Genomic DNA, 14,284 nt, shown 5'->3' with positions numbered 1-14,284 from the left:
TCTAGTACTATTCCCTTTACAGTAGTGGAGGCTGGTATGGCTCTAGTACTATTCCCTTTACAGTAGAGGAGGCTCTACTACTATTCCCTTTACAGTAGAGGAGGCTGGTATGGCTCTAGTACTATTCCCTTTACAGTAGAGGAGGCTGGTATGGCTCTAGTACTATTCCCTTTACAGTAGAAGAGGCTCTAGTACTATTCCCTTTACAGTAGAGGAGGCTGGTATGGCTCTAGTACTATTCCCTTTACAGTAGAGGAGGCTGGTATGGCTCTACTACTATTCCCTTTACAGTAGAGGAGGCTGGTATGGCTCTACTACTATTCCCTTTACAGTAGAGGAGGCTGGTATGGCTCTACTACTATTCCCTTTACAGTAGAGGAGGCTCTACTACTATTCCCTTTACAGTAGAGGAGGCTGGTATGGCTCTAGTACTATTCCCTTTACAGTAGAGGAGGCTGGTATGGCTCTAGTACTATTCCCTTTACAGTAGAGGAGGCTGGTATGGCTCTAGTACTATTCCCTTTACAGTATAGGAGGCTCTAGTACTATTCCCTTTACAGTAGAGGAGGCTCTAGTACTATTCCCTTTACAGTAGAGGAGGCTGGTATGGCTCTAGTACTATTCCCTTTACAGTAGAGGAGGCTCTAGTACTTTTCCCTTTACAGTAGAGGAGGCTGGTATGGCTCTAGTACTATTCCCTTTACAGTAGAGGAGGCTCTAGTACTATTCCCTTTACAGTAGAGGAGGCTGGTATGGCTCTAGTACTATTCCCTTTACAGTAGGGGAGGCTGGTATGGCTCTAGTACTATTCCTTTACAGTAGGGGAGGCTCTAGTACTATTCCCTTTACAGTAGTGGAGGCTGGTATGGCTCTAGTACTATTCCCTTTACAGTAGAGGAGGCTCTACTACTATTCCCTTTACAGTAGAGGAGGCTGGTATGGCTCTAGTACTATTCCCTTTACAGTAGAGGAGGCTGGTATGGCTCTAGTACTATTCCCTTTACAGTAGAGGAGGCTGGTATGGCTCTAGTACTATTCCCTTTACAGTAGAGGAGGCTGGTATGGCTCTAGTACTATTCCCTTTACAGTAGTGGAGGCTGGTATGGCTCTAGTACTATTCCCTTTACAGTAGTGGAGGCTGGTATGGCTCTAGTACTATTCCCTTTACAGTAGAGGAGGCTCTAGTACTATTCCCTTTACAGTAGAGGAGGCTGGTATGGCTCTAGTACTATTCCCCAGTCCCTCTAGTCCTCCCCAGTCCATCTAGCCCTCCCCAGTCCCTCTAGCCCTCCCCAGTCTCTCTAGTCCTCCCCAGACCCTCTAGCCCTCCCCAGTCCCTCTAGTCCTCCCCAGTCCATCTAGCCCTCCCCAGTCCCTCTAGCCCTCCCCAGTGTCTCTAGCCCTCCCCTGTCCCTCTAGCCCTCCCCAGTTTCTAAAGTCCTCCCCAGTCCCTCTAGTCCTCCCCAGTCCATCTAGCCCTCCCCAGTTCCTCTAGCCCTCCCCAGTCCCTCTAGCCCTCCCCAGTCCCTCTAGTCCTCCCCAGTGTCTCTAGTCCTCCCCAGTCCCTCTAGTCCTCCCCAGTTTCTCTAGTCCTCCCCAGTCCCTCTAGTCCTCCCCAGTTTCTCTAGTCCTCCCCAGTCCCTCTAGTCCTCCCCAGTCCATCTAGCCCTCCCCAGTCCCTCTAGCCCTCCCCAGTCCCTCTAGCCCTCCCCAGTCCCTCTAGCCCTCCCCAGACCCTTCTAGCCCTCCCCACTCTCTAGTCCTCCTCAGAGAGAGATGAGCTAACAGGTTAGGACTGTTTAGTAGTGAGGAGGAGGAGCTAACAGGTTAGGACTGTTTAGTAGTGAGGAGGAGGAGCTAACAGGTTAGGACTGTTTAGTAGTGTGGAGGAGGAGCTAACAGGTTAGGACTGTTTAGTAGTGAGGAGGAGGAGCTAACAGGTTAGGACTGTTTAGTAGTGAGGAGGAGGAGCTAACAGGTTAGGACTGTTTAGTAGTGAGGAGGAGGAGCTAACAGGTTAGGACTGTTTAGTAGTGAGGAGGAGGAGCTAACAGGTTAGGACTGTTTAGTAGTGAGGAGGAGGAGCTAACAGGTTAGGACTGTTTAGTAGTGAGGAGGAGGAGCTAACAGGTTAGGACTGTTTAGTAGTGAGGAGGAGGAGCTAACAGGTTAGGACTGTTTAGTAGTGAGGAGGAGGAGCTAACAGGTTAGGACTGTTTAGTAGTGAGGAGGAGGAGCTAACAGGTTAGGACTGTTTAGTAGTGTGGAGGAGGAGCTAACAGGTTAGGACTGTTTAGTAGTGTGGAGGAGGAGCTAACAGGTTAGGACTGTTTAGTAGTGAGGAGGAGGAGCTAACAGGTTAGGACTGTTTAGTAGTGAGGAGGAGCTAACAGGTTAGGACTGTTTAGTAGTGTGGAGAAGGAGCTAACAGGTTAGTACTGTTTAGTAGTGAGGAGGAGGAGCTAACAGGTTAGGACTGTTTAGTAGTGAGGAGGAGGAGCTAACAGGTTAGGACTGTTTAGTAGTGAGGAGGAGGAGCTAACAGGTTAGGACTGTTTAGTAGTGAGGAGGAGGAGCTAACAGGTTAGGACTGTTTAGTAGTGAGGAGGAGCTAACAGGTTAGGACTGTTTAGTAGTGAGGAGGAGGAGCTAACAGGTTAGGACTGTTTAGTATTGAGGAGGAGGAGCTAACAGGTTAGGACTGTTTAGTAGTGAGGAGGAGGAGCTAACAGGTTAGGACTGTTTAGTAGTGAGGAGGAGGAGCTAACAGGTTAGGACTGTTTAGTAGTGAGGAGGAGGAGCTAACAGGTTAGGACTGTTTAGTAGTGAGGAGGAGGAGCTAACAGGTTAGGACTGTTTAGTAGTGTGGAGGAGGAGCTAACAGGTTAGGACTGTTTAGTAGTGAGGAGGAGGAGCTAACAGGTTAGGACTGTTTAGTAGTGTGGAGGAGGAGCTAACAGGTTAGGACTGTTTAGTAGTGAGGAGGAGGAGCTAACAGGTTAGGACTGTTTAGTAGTGAGGAGGAGGAGCTAACAGGTTAGGACTGTTTAGTAGTGAGGAGGAGGAGCTAACAGGTTAGGACTGTTTAGTAGTGAGGAGGAGGAGCTAACAGGTTAGGACTGTTTAGTAGTGAGGAGGAGGAGCTAACAGGTTAGGACTGTTTAGTAGTGAGGAGGAGGAGCTAACAGGTTAGGACTGTTTAGTATTGAGGAGGAGGAGCTAACAGGTTAGGACTGTTTAGTAGTGAGGAGGAGGAGCTAACAGGTTAGGACTGTTTAGTAGTGAGGAGGAGGAGCTAACAGGTTAGGACTGTTTAGTAGTGAGGAGGAGGAGCTAACAGGTTAGGACTGTTTAGTAGTGAGGAGGAGGAGCTAACAGGTTAGGACTGTTTAGTAGTGAGGAGGAGGAGCTAACAGGTTAGGACTGTTTAGTAGTGAGGAGGAGGAGCTAACAGGTTAGGACTGTTTAGTAGTGTGGAGGAGGAGCTAACAGGTTAGGACTGTTTAGTAGTGAGGAGGAGGAGCTAACAGGTTAGGACTGTTTAGTAGTGAGGAGGAGGAGCTAACAGGTTAGGACTGTTTAGTAGTGAGGAGGAGGAGCTAACAGGTTAGGACTGTTTAGTAGTGAGGAGGAGGAGCTAACAGGTTAGGACTGATTAGTAGTGAGGAGGAGGAGCTAACAGGTTAGGACTGTTTAGTAGTGTGGAGGAGGAGCTAACAGGTTAGGACTGTTTAGTAGTGAGGAGGAGGAGCTAACAGGTTAGGACTGTTTAGTAGTGAGGAGGAGGAGCTAACAGGTTAGGACTGTTTAGTAGTGAGGAGGAGGAGCTAACAGGTTAGGACTGTTTAGTAGTGAGGAGGAGGAGCTAACAGGTTAGGACTGTTTAGTAGTGAGGAGGAGGAGCTAACAGGTTAGGACTGTTTAGTAGTGAGGAGGAGGAGCTAACAGGTTAGGACTGTTTAGTAGTGAGGAGGAGGAGCTAACAGGTTAGGACTGTTTAGTAGTGAGGAGGAGGAGCTAACAGGTTAGGACTGTTTAGTAGTGAGGAGGAGGAGCTAACAGGTTAGGACTGTTTAGTAGTGAGGAGGAGGAGCTAACAGGTTAGGACTGTTTAGTAGTGAGGAGGAGGAGCTAACAGGTTAGGACTGTTTAGTAGTGAGGAGGAGCTAACAGGTTAGGACTGTTTAGTAGTGAGGAGGAGGAGCTAACAGGTTAGGACTGTTTAGTAGTGAGGAGGAGGAGCTAACAGGTTAGGACTGTTTAGTAGTGAGGAGGAGGAGCTAACAGGTTAGGACTGTTTAGTAGTGAGGAGGAGGAGCTAACAGGTTAGGACTGTTTAGTAGTGTGGAGGAGGAGCTAACAGGTTAGGACTGTTTAGTAGTGTGGAGGAGGAGCTAACAGGTTAGGACTGTTTAGTAGTGAGGAGGAGGAGCTAACAGGTTAGGACTGTTTAGTAGTGAGGAGGAGGAGCTAACAGGTTAGGACTGTTTAGTAGTGAGGAGGAGGAGCTAACAGGTTAGGACTGTTTAGTAGTGAGGAGGAGGAGCTAACAGGTTAGGACTGTTTAGTAGTGAGGAGGAGGAGCTAACAGGTTAGGACTGTTTAGTAGTGAGGAGGAGGAGCTAACAGGTTAGGACTGTTTAGTAGTGAGGAGGAGGAGCTAACAGGTTAGGACTGTTTAGTAGTGAGGAGGAGGAGCTAACAGGTTAGGACTGATTAGTAGTGAGGAGGAGGAGCTAACAGGTTAGGACTGTTTAGTAGTGTGGAGGAGGAGCTAACAGGTTAGGACTGTTTAGTAGTGAGGAGGAGGAGCTAACAGGTTAGGACTGTTTAGTAGTGAGGAGGAGGAGCTAACAGGTTAGGACTGTTTAGTAGTGAGGAGGAGGAGCTAACAGGTTAGGACTGTTTAGTAGTGAGGAGGAGGAGCTAACAGGTTAGGACTGTTTAGTAGTGAGGAGGAGGAGCTAACAGGTTAGGACTGTTTAGTAGTGAGGAGGAGGAGCTAACAGGTTAGGACTGTTTAGTAGTGAGGAGGAGGAGCTAACAGGTTAGGACTGTTTAGTAGTGAGGAGGAGGAGCTAACAGGTTAGGACTGTTTAGTAGTGAGGAGGAGGAGCTAACAGGTTAGGACTGTTTAGTAGTGAGGAGGAGGAGCTAACAGGTTAGGACTGTTTAGTAGTGAGGAGGAGGAGCTAACAGGTTAGGACTGTTTAGTAGTGAGGAGGAGGAGCTAACAGGTTAGGACTGTTTAGTAGTGAGGAGGAGGAGCTAACAGGTTAGGACTCTTTAGTAGTGAGGAGGAGGAGCTAACAGGTTAGGACTGTTTAGTAGTGAGGAGGAGGAGCTAACAGGTTAGGACTGTTTAGTAGTGAGGAGGAGGAGCTAACAGGTTAGGACTGTTTAGTAGTGAGGAGGAGGAGCTAACAGGTTAGGACTGTTTAGTAGTGAGGAGGAGGAGCTAACAGGTTAGGACTGTTTAGTAGTGAGGAGGAGGAGCTAACAGGTTAGGACTGTTTAGTAGTGAGGAGGAGGAGCTAACAGGTTAGGACTGTTTAGTATTGAGGAGGAGGAGCTAACAGGTTAGGACTGTTTAGTAGTGAGGAGGAGGAGCTAACAGGTTAGGACTGTTTAGTAGTGAGGAGGAGGAGCTAACAGGTCAGGACTGTTTAGTAGTGAGGAGGAGGAGCTAACAGGTTAGGACTGTTTAGTAGTGAGGAGGAGGAGCTAACAGGTTAGGACTGTTTAGTAGTGAGGAGGAGGAGCTAACAGGTTAGGACTGTTTAGTAGTGAGGAGGAGGAGCTAACAGGTTAGGACTGTTTAGTAGTGAGGAGGAGGAGCTAACAGGTTAGGACTGTTTAGTAGTGAGGAGGAGGAGCTAACAGGTTAGGACTGTTTAGTAGTGTGGAGGAGGAGCTAACAGGTTAGGACTGTTTAGTAGTGTGGAGGAGGAGCTAACAGGTTAGGACTGTTTAGTAGTGAGGAGGAGGAGCTAACAGGTTAGGACTGTTTAGTAGTGAGGAGGAGGAGCTAACAGGTTAGGACTGTTTAGTAGTGAGGAGGAGGAGCTAACAGGTTAGGACTGTTTAGTAGTGAGGAGGAGGAGCTAACAGGTTAGGACTGTTTAGTAGTGAGGAGGAGGAGCTAACAGGTTAGGACTGTTTAGTAGTGAGGAGGAGGAGCTAACAGGTTAGGACTGTTTAGTAGTGAGGAGGAGGAGCTAACAGGTTAGGACTGTTTAGTAGTGAGGAGGAGGAGCTAACAGGTTAGGACTGTTTAGTAGTGAGGAGGAGGAGCTAACAGGTTAGGACTGTTTAGTAGTGAGGAGGAGGAGCTAACAGGTTAGGACTGTTTAGTAGTGAGGAGGAGGAGCTAACAGGTTAGGACTGTTTAGTAGTGAGGAGGAGGAGCTAACAGGTTAGGACTGTTTAGTAGTGAGGAGGAGGAGCTAACAGGTTAGGACTGTTTAGTAGTGAGGAGGAGCTAACAGGTTAGGACTGTTTAGTAGTGAGGAGGAGGAGCTAACAGGTTAGGACTGTTTAGTAGTGAGTAGGAGGAGCTAACAGGTTAGGACTGTTTAGTAGTGAGGAGGAGGAGCTAACAGGTTAGGACTGTTTAGTAGTGAGGAGGAGGAGCTAACAGGTTAGGACTGTTTAGTATTGAGGAGGAGGAGCTAACAGGTTAGGACTGTTTAGTAGTGAGGAGGAGGAGCTAACAGGTTAAGACTGTTTAGTAGTGAGGAGGAGGAGCTAACAGGTTAGGACTGTTTAGTAGTGAGGAGGAGGAGCTAACAGGTTAGGACTGTTTAGTAGTGAGGAGGAGGAGCTAACAGGTTAGGACTGTTTAGTAGTGAGGAGGAGGAGCTAACAGGTTAGGACTGTTTAGTAGTGAGGAGGAGGAGCTAACAGGTTAGGACTGTTTAGTAGTGAGGAGGAGGAGCTAACAGGTTAGGACTGTTTAGTAGTGAGGAGGAGGAGCTAACAGGTTAGGACTGTTTAGTAGTGAGGAGGAGGAGCTAACAGGTTAGGACTGTTTAGTAGTGTGGAGGAGGAGCTAACAGGTTAGGACTGTTTAGTAGTGAGGAGGAGGAGCTAACAGGTTAGGACTGTTTAGTAGTGAGGAGGAGGAGCTAACAGGTTAGGACTGTTTAGTAGTGAGGAGGAGGAGCTAACAGGTTAGGACTGTTTAGTAGTGAGGAGGAGGAGCTAACAGGTTAGGACTGTTTAGTAGTGAGGAGGAGGAGCTAACAGGTTAGGACTGTTTAGTAGTGAGGAGGAGGAGCTAACAGGTTAGGACTGTTTAGTAGTGAGGAGGAGGAGCTAACAGGTTAGGACTGTTTAGTAGTGAGGAGGAGGAGCTAACAGGTTAGGACTGTTTAGTAGTGAGGAGGAGGAGCTAACAGGTTAGGACTGTTTAGTAGTGTGGAGGAGGAGCTAACAGGTTAGGACTGTTTAGTAGTGAGGAGGAGGAGCTAACAGGTTAGGACTGTTTAGTAGTGAGGAGGAGGAGCTAACAGGTTAGGACTGTTTAGTAGTGAGGAGGAGGAGCTAACAGGTTAGGACTGTTTAGTAGTGAGGAGGAGGAGCTAACAGGTTAGGACTGTTTAGTAGTGAGGAGGAGGAGCTAACAGGTTAGGACTGTTTAGTAGTGAGGAGGAGGAGCTAACAGGTTAGGACTGTTTAGTAGTGAGGAGGAGGAGCTAACAGGTTAGGACTGTTTAGTAGTGAGGAGGAGGAGCTAACAGGTTAGGACTGTTTAGTAGTGAGGAGGAGCTAACAGGTTAGGACTGTTTAGTAGTGAGGAGGAGGAGCTAACAGGTTAGGACTGTTTAGTAGTGAGGAGGAGGAGCTAACAGGTTAGGACTGTTTAGTAGTGAGGAGGAGGAGCTAACAGGTTAGGACTGTTTAGTAGTGAGGAGGAGGAGCTAACAGGTTAGGACTGTTTAGTAGTGAGGAGGAGGAGCTAACAGGTTAGGACTGTTTAGTAGTGAGGAGGAGGAGCTAACAGGTTAGGACTGTTTAGTAGTGAGGAGGAGGAGCTAACAGGTTAGGACTGTTTAGTAGTGAGGAGGAGCTAACAGGTTAGGACTGTTTAGTAGTGAGGAGGAGGAGCTAACAGGTTAGGACTGTTTAGTAGTGAGGAGGAGGAGCTAACAGGTTAGGACTGTTTAGTAGTGAGGAGGAGGAGCTAACAGGTTAGGACTGTTTAGTAGTGAGGAGGAGGAGCTAACAGGTTAGGACTGTTTAGTAGTGAGGAGGAGGAGCTAACAGGTTAGGACTGTTTAGTAGTGAGGAGGAGGAGCTAACAGGTTAGGACTGTTTAGTAGTGAGGAGGAGGAGCTAACAGGTTAGGACTGTTTAGTAGTGAGGAGGAGGAGCTAACAGGTTAGGACTGTTTAGTAGTGAGGAGGAGGAGCTAACAGGTTAGGACTGTTTAGTAGTGTGGAGGAGGAGCTAACAGGTTAGGACTGTTTAGTAGTGAGGAGGAGGAGCTAACAGGTTAGGACTGTTTAGTAGTGTGGAGGAGGAGCTAACAGGTTAGGACTGTTTAGTAGTGAGGAGGAGGAGCTAACAGGTTAGGACTGTTTAGTAGTGAGGAGGAGGAGCTAACAGGTTAGGACTGTTTAGTAGTGAGGAGGAGGAGCTAACAGGTTAGGACTGTTTAGTAGTGAGGAGGAGGAGCTAACAGGTTAGGACTGTTTAGTAGTGAGGAGGAGGAGCTAACAGGTTAGGACTGTTTAGTAGTGAGGAGGAGGAGCTAACAGGTTAGGACTGTTTAGTAGTGAGGAGGAGGAGCTAACAGGTTAGGACTGTTTAGTAGTGAGGAGGAGGAGCTAACAGGTTAGGACTGTTTAGTAGTGAGGAGGAGGAGCTAACAGGTTAGGACTGTTTAGTAGTGAGGAGGAGGAGCTAACAGGTTAGGACTGTTTAGTAGTGAGGAGGAGGAGCTAACAGGTTAGGACTGTTTAGTAGTGAGGAGGAGGAGCTAACAGGTTAGGACTGTTTAGTAGTGAGGAGGAGGAGCTAACAGGTTAGGACTGTTTAGTAGTGAGGAGGAGGAGCTAACAGGTTAGGACTGTTTAGTAGTGAGGAGGAGGAGCTAACAGGTTAGGACTGTTTAGTAGTGAGGAGGAGGAGCTAACAGGTTAGGACTGTTTAGTAGTGTGGAGGAGGAGCTAACAGGTTAGGACTGTTTAGTAGTGAGGAGGAGGAGCTAACAGGTTAGGACTGTTTAGTAGTGAGGAGGAGGAGCTAACAGGTTAGGACTGTTTAGTAGTGAGGAGGAGGAGCTAACAGGTTAGGACTGTTTAGTAGTGAGGAGGAGGAGCTAACAGGTTAGGACTGTTTAGTAGTGAGGAGGAGGAGCTAACAGGTTAGGACTGTTTAGTAGTGAGGAGGAGGAGCTAACAGGTTAGGACTGTTTAGTAGTGAGGAGGAGGAGCTAACAGGTTAGGACTGTTTAGTAGTGAGGAGGAGGAGCTAACAGGTTAGGACTGTTTAGTAGTGAGGAGGAGGAGCTAACAGGTTAGGACTGTTTAGTAGTGAGGAGGAGGAGCTAACAGGTTAGGACTGTTTAGTAGTGAAGAGGAGGAGCTAACAGGTTAGGACTGTTTAGTAGTGAGGAGGAGGAGCTAACAGGTTAGGACTGTTTAGTAGTGAAGAGGAGGAGCTAACAGGTTAGGACTGTTTAGTAGTGAGGAGGAGGAGCTAACAGGTTAGGACTGTTTAGTAGTGAGGAGGAGGAGCTAACAGGTTAGGACTGTTTAGTAGTGAGGAGGAGGAGCTAACAGGTTAGGACTGTTTAGTAGTGAGGAGGAGGAGCTAACAGGTTAGGACTGTTTAGTAGTGAGGAGGAGGAGCTAACAGGTTAGGACTGTTTAGTAGTGAGGAGGAGGAGCTTACAGGTTAGGACTGTTTAGTAGTGTGGAGGAGGAGCTAACAGGTTAGGACTGTTTAGTAGTGTGGAGGAGGAGCTAACAGGTTAGGACTGTTTAGTAGTGAGGAGGAGGAGCTAACAGGTTAGGACTGTTCAGTAGTGAGGAGGAGGAGCTAACAGGTTAGGACTGTTTAGTAGTGAGGAGGAGGAGCTAACAGGTTAGGACTGTTTAGTAGTGAGGAGGAGGAGCTAACAGGTTAGGACTGTTTAGTAGTGTGGAGGAGGAGGAGCTAACAGGTTAGGACTGTTTAGTAGTGAGGAGGAGGAGCTAACAGGTTAGGACTGTTTAGTAGTGAGGAGGAGGAGCTAACAGGTTAGGACTGTTTAGTAGTGAGGAGGAGGAGCTAACAGGTTAGGACTGTTTAGTAGTGTGGAGGAGGAGCTAACAGGTTAGGACTGTTTAGTAGTGAGGAGGAGGAGCTAACAGGTTAGGACTGTTTAGTAGTGAGGAGGAGGAGCTAACAGGTTAGGACTGTTTAGTAGTGAGGAGGAGGAGCTAACAGGTTAGGACTGTTTAGTAGTGAGGAGGAGGAGCTAACAGGTTAGGACTGTTTAGTAGTGAGGAGGAGGAGCTAACAGGTTAGGACTGTTTAGTAGTGAGGAGGAGGAGCTAACAGGTTAGGACTGTTTAGTAGTGAGGAGGAGGAGCTAACAGGTTAGGACTGTTTAGTAGTGAGGAGGAGGAGCTAACAGGTTAGGACTGTTTAGTAGTGAGGAGGAGGAGCTAACAGGTTAGGACTGTTTAGTAGTGAGGAGGAGGAGCTAACAGGTTAGGACTGTTTAGTAGTGAGGAGGAGGAGCTAACAGTTTAGGACTGTTTAGTAGTGAGGAGGAGGAGCTAACAGGTTAGGACTGTTTAGTAGTGAGGAGGAGGAGCTAACAGGTTAGGACTGTTTAGTAGTGAGGAGGAGGAGCTAACAGGTTAGGACTGTTTAGTAGTGAGGAGGAGGAGCTAACAGGTTAGGACTGTTTAGTAGTGAGGAGGAGGAGCTAACAGGTTAGGACTGTTTAGTAGTGAGGAGGAGGAGCTAACAGGTTAGGACTGTTTAGTAGTGAGGAGGAGGAGCTAACAGGTTAGGACTGTTTAGTAGTGAGGAGGAGGAGCTAACAGGTTAGGACTGTTTAGTAGTGAGGAGGAGGAGCTAACAGGTTAGGACTGTTTAGTAGTGAGGAGGAGGAGCTAACAGGTTAGGACTGTTTAGTAGTGAGGAGGAGGAGCTAACAGGTTAGGACTGTTTAGTAGTGAGGAGGAGGAGCTAACAGGTTAGGACTGTTTAGTAGTGAGGAGGAGGAGCTAACAGGTTAGGACTGTTTAGTAGTGAGGAGGAGGAGCTAACAGGTTAGGACTGTTTAGTAGTGTGGAGGAGGAGCTAACAGGTTAGGACTGTTTAGTAGTGAGGAGGAGGAGCTAACAGGTTAGGACTGTTTAGTAGTGAGGAGGAGCTAACAGGTTAGGACTGATTAGTAATGAGGAGGAGGAGCTAACAGGTTAGGACTGTTTAGTAGTGAGGAGGAGGAGCTAACAGGTTAGGACTGTTTAGTAGTGAGGAGGAGGAGCTAACAGGTTAGGACTGTTTAGTAGTGAGGAGGAGGAGCTAACAGGTTAGGACTGTTTAGTAGTGAGGAGGAGGAGCTAACAGGTTAGGACTGTTTAGTAGTGAGGAGGAGGAGCTAACAGGTTAGGACTGTTTAGTAGTGAGGAGGAGGAGCTAACAGGTTAGGACTGTTTAGTAGTGAGGAGGAGGAGCTAACAGGTTAGGACTGTTTAGTAGTGAGGAGGAGGAGCTAACAGGTTAGGACTGTTTAGTAGTGAGGAGGAGGAGCTAACAGGTTAGGACTGTTTAGTAGTGAGGAGGAGGAGCTAACAGGTTAGGACTGTTTAGTAGTGAGGAGGAGGAGCTAACAGGTTAGGACTGTTTAGTAGTGAGGAGGAGGAGCTAACAGGTTAGGACTGTTTAGTAGTGTGGAGGAGGAGCTAACAGGTTAGGACTGTTTAGTAGTGAGGAGGAGGAGCTAACAGGTTAGGACTGTTTAGTAGTGAGGAGGAGCTAACAGGTTAGGACTGATTAGTAATGAGGAGGAGGAGCTAACAGGTTAGGACTGTTTAGTAGTGAGGAGGAGGAGCTAACAGGTTAGGACTGTTTAGTAGTGAGGAGGAGGAGCTAACAGGTTAGGACTGTTTAGTAGTGAGGAGGAGGAGCTAACAGGTTAGGACTGTTTAGTAGTGAGGAGGAGGAGCTAACAGGTTAGGACTGTTTAGTAGTGAGGAGGAGGAGCTAACAGGTTAGGACTGTTTAGTATTGAGGAGGAGCTAACAGGTTAGGACTGTTTAGTAGTGAGGAGGAGGAGCTAACAGGTTAGGACTGTTTAGTAGTGAGGAGGAGGAGCTAACAGGTTAGGACTGTTTAGTAGTGAGGAGGAGGAGCTAACAGGTTAGGACTGTTTAGTAGTGAGGAGGAGGAGCTAACAGGTTAGGACTGTTTAGTAGTGAGGAGGAGGAGCTAACAGGTTAGGACTGTTTAGTAGTGAGGAGGAGGAGCTAACAGGTTAGGACTGTTTAGTAGTGAGGAGGAGGAGCTAACAGGTTAGGACTGTTTAGTAGTGAGGAGGAGGAGCTAACAGGTTAGGACTGTTTAGTAGTGAGGAGGAGGAGCTAACAGGTTAGGACTGTTTAGTAGTGAGGAGGAGGAGCTAACAGGTTAGGACTGTTTAGTAGTGAGGAGGAGGAGCTAACAGGTTAGGACTGTTTAGTATTGAGGAGGAGGAGCTAACAGGTTAGGACTGTTTAGTAGTGAGGAGGAGGAGCTAAAAGGTTAGGACTGTTTAGTAGTGAGGAGGAGGAGCTAACAGGTTAGGACTGTTTAGTAGTGAGGAGGAGGAGCTAACAGGTTAGGACTGTTTAGTAGTGAGGAGGAGGAGCTAACAGGTTAGGACTGTTTAGTAGTGTGGAGGAGGAGCTAACAGGTTAGGACTGTTTAGTAGTGAGGAGGAGGAGCTAACAGGTTAGGACTGTTTAGTAGTGTGGAGGAGGAGCTAACAGGTTAGGACTGTTTAGTAGTGAGGAGGAGGAGCTAACAGGTTAGGACTGTTTAGTAGTGTGGAGGAGGAGCTAACAGGTTAGGACTGTTTAGTAGTGAGGAGGAGGAGCTAACAGGTTAGGACTGTTTAGTAGTGAGGAGGAGGAGCTAACAGGTTAGGACTGTTTAGTAGTGTGGAGGAGGAGCTAACAGGTTAGGACTGTTTAGTAGTGAGGAGGAGGAGCTAACAGGTTAGGACTGTTTAGTAGTGTGGAGGAGGAGCTAACAGGTTAGGACTGTTTAGTAGTGAGGAGGAGGAGCTAACAGGTTAGGACTGTTTAGTAGTGAGGAGGAGGAGCTAACAGGTTAGGACTGTTTAGTAGTGAGGAGGAGGAGCTAACAGGTTAGGACTGTTTAGTAGTGAGGAGGAGGAGCTAACAGGTTAGGACTGTTTAGTAGTGAGGAGGAGGAGCTAACAGGTTAGGACTGTTTAGTAGTGAGGAGGAGGAGCTAACAGGTTAGGACTGTTTAGTAGTGAGGAGGAGGAGCTAACAGGTTAGGACTGTTTAGTAGTGAGGAGGAGGAGCTAACAGGTTAGGACTGTTTAGTAGTGAGGAGGAGGAGCTAACAGGTTAGGACTGTTTAGTAGTGAGGAGGAGGAGCTAACAGGTTAGGACTGTTTAGTAGTGAGGAGGAGGAGCTAACAGGTTAGGACTGTTTAGTAGTGAGGAGGAGGAGCTAACAGGTTAGGACTGTTTAGTAGTGAGGAGGAGGAGCTAACAGGTTAGGACTGTTTAGTAGTGAGGAGGAGGAGGAGCTAACAGGTTAGGACTGTTTAGTAGTGAGGAGGAGGAGCTAACAGGTTAGGACTGTTTAGTAGTGAGGAGGAGGAGCTAACAGGTTAGGACTGTTTAGTAGTGAGGAGGAGGAGCTAACAGGTTAGGACTGTTTAGTAGTGAGGAGGAGGAGCTAACAGGTTAGGACTGTTTAGTAGTGAGGAGGAGCTAACAGGTTAGGACTGATTAGTAATGAGGAGGAGGAGCTAACAGGTTAGGACTGTTTAGTAGTGAGGAGGAGGAGCTAACAGGTTAGGACTGTTTAGTAGTGAGGAGGAGGAGCTAACAGGTTAGGACTGTTTAGTAGTGAGGAGGAGGAGCTAACAGGTTAGGACTGTTTAGTAGTGAGGAGGAGGAGCTAACAGGTTAGGACTGTTTAGTAGTGAGGAGGAGGAGCTAACAGGTTAGGACTGTTTAGTATTGAGGAGGAGCTAACAGGTTAGGACTGTTTAGTAGTGAGGAGGAGGAGCTAACAGGTTAGGACTGTTTAGTAGTGA

The sequence above is a fragment of the Salvelinus alpinus genome, chromosome 11, assembly GCF_045679555.1.
Source record: "Salvelinus alpinus chromosome 11, SLU_Salpinus.1, whole genome shotgun sequence".
In the NCBI taxonomy this organism is placed as follows: Eukaryota; Metazoa; Chordata; class Actinopteri; order Salmoniformes; family Salmonidae; genus Salvelinus; species Salvelinus alpinus.
Note: the sequence above shows the minus strand (reverse complement) of the source record.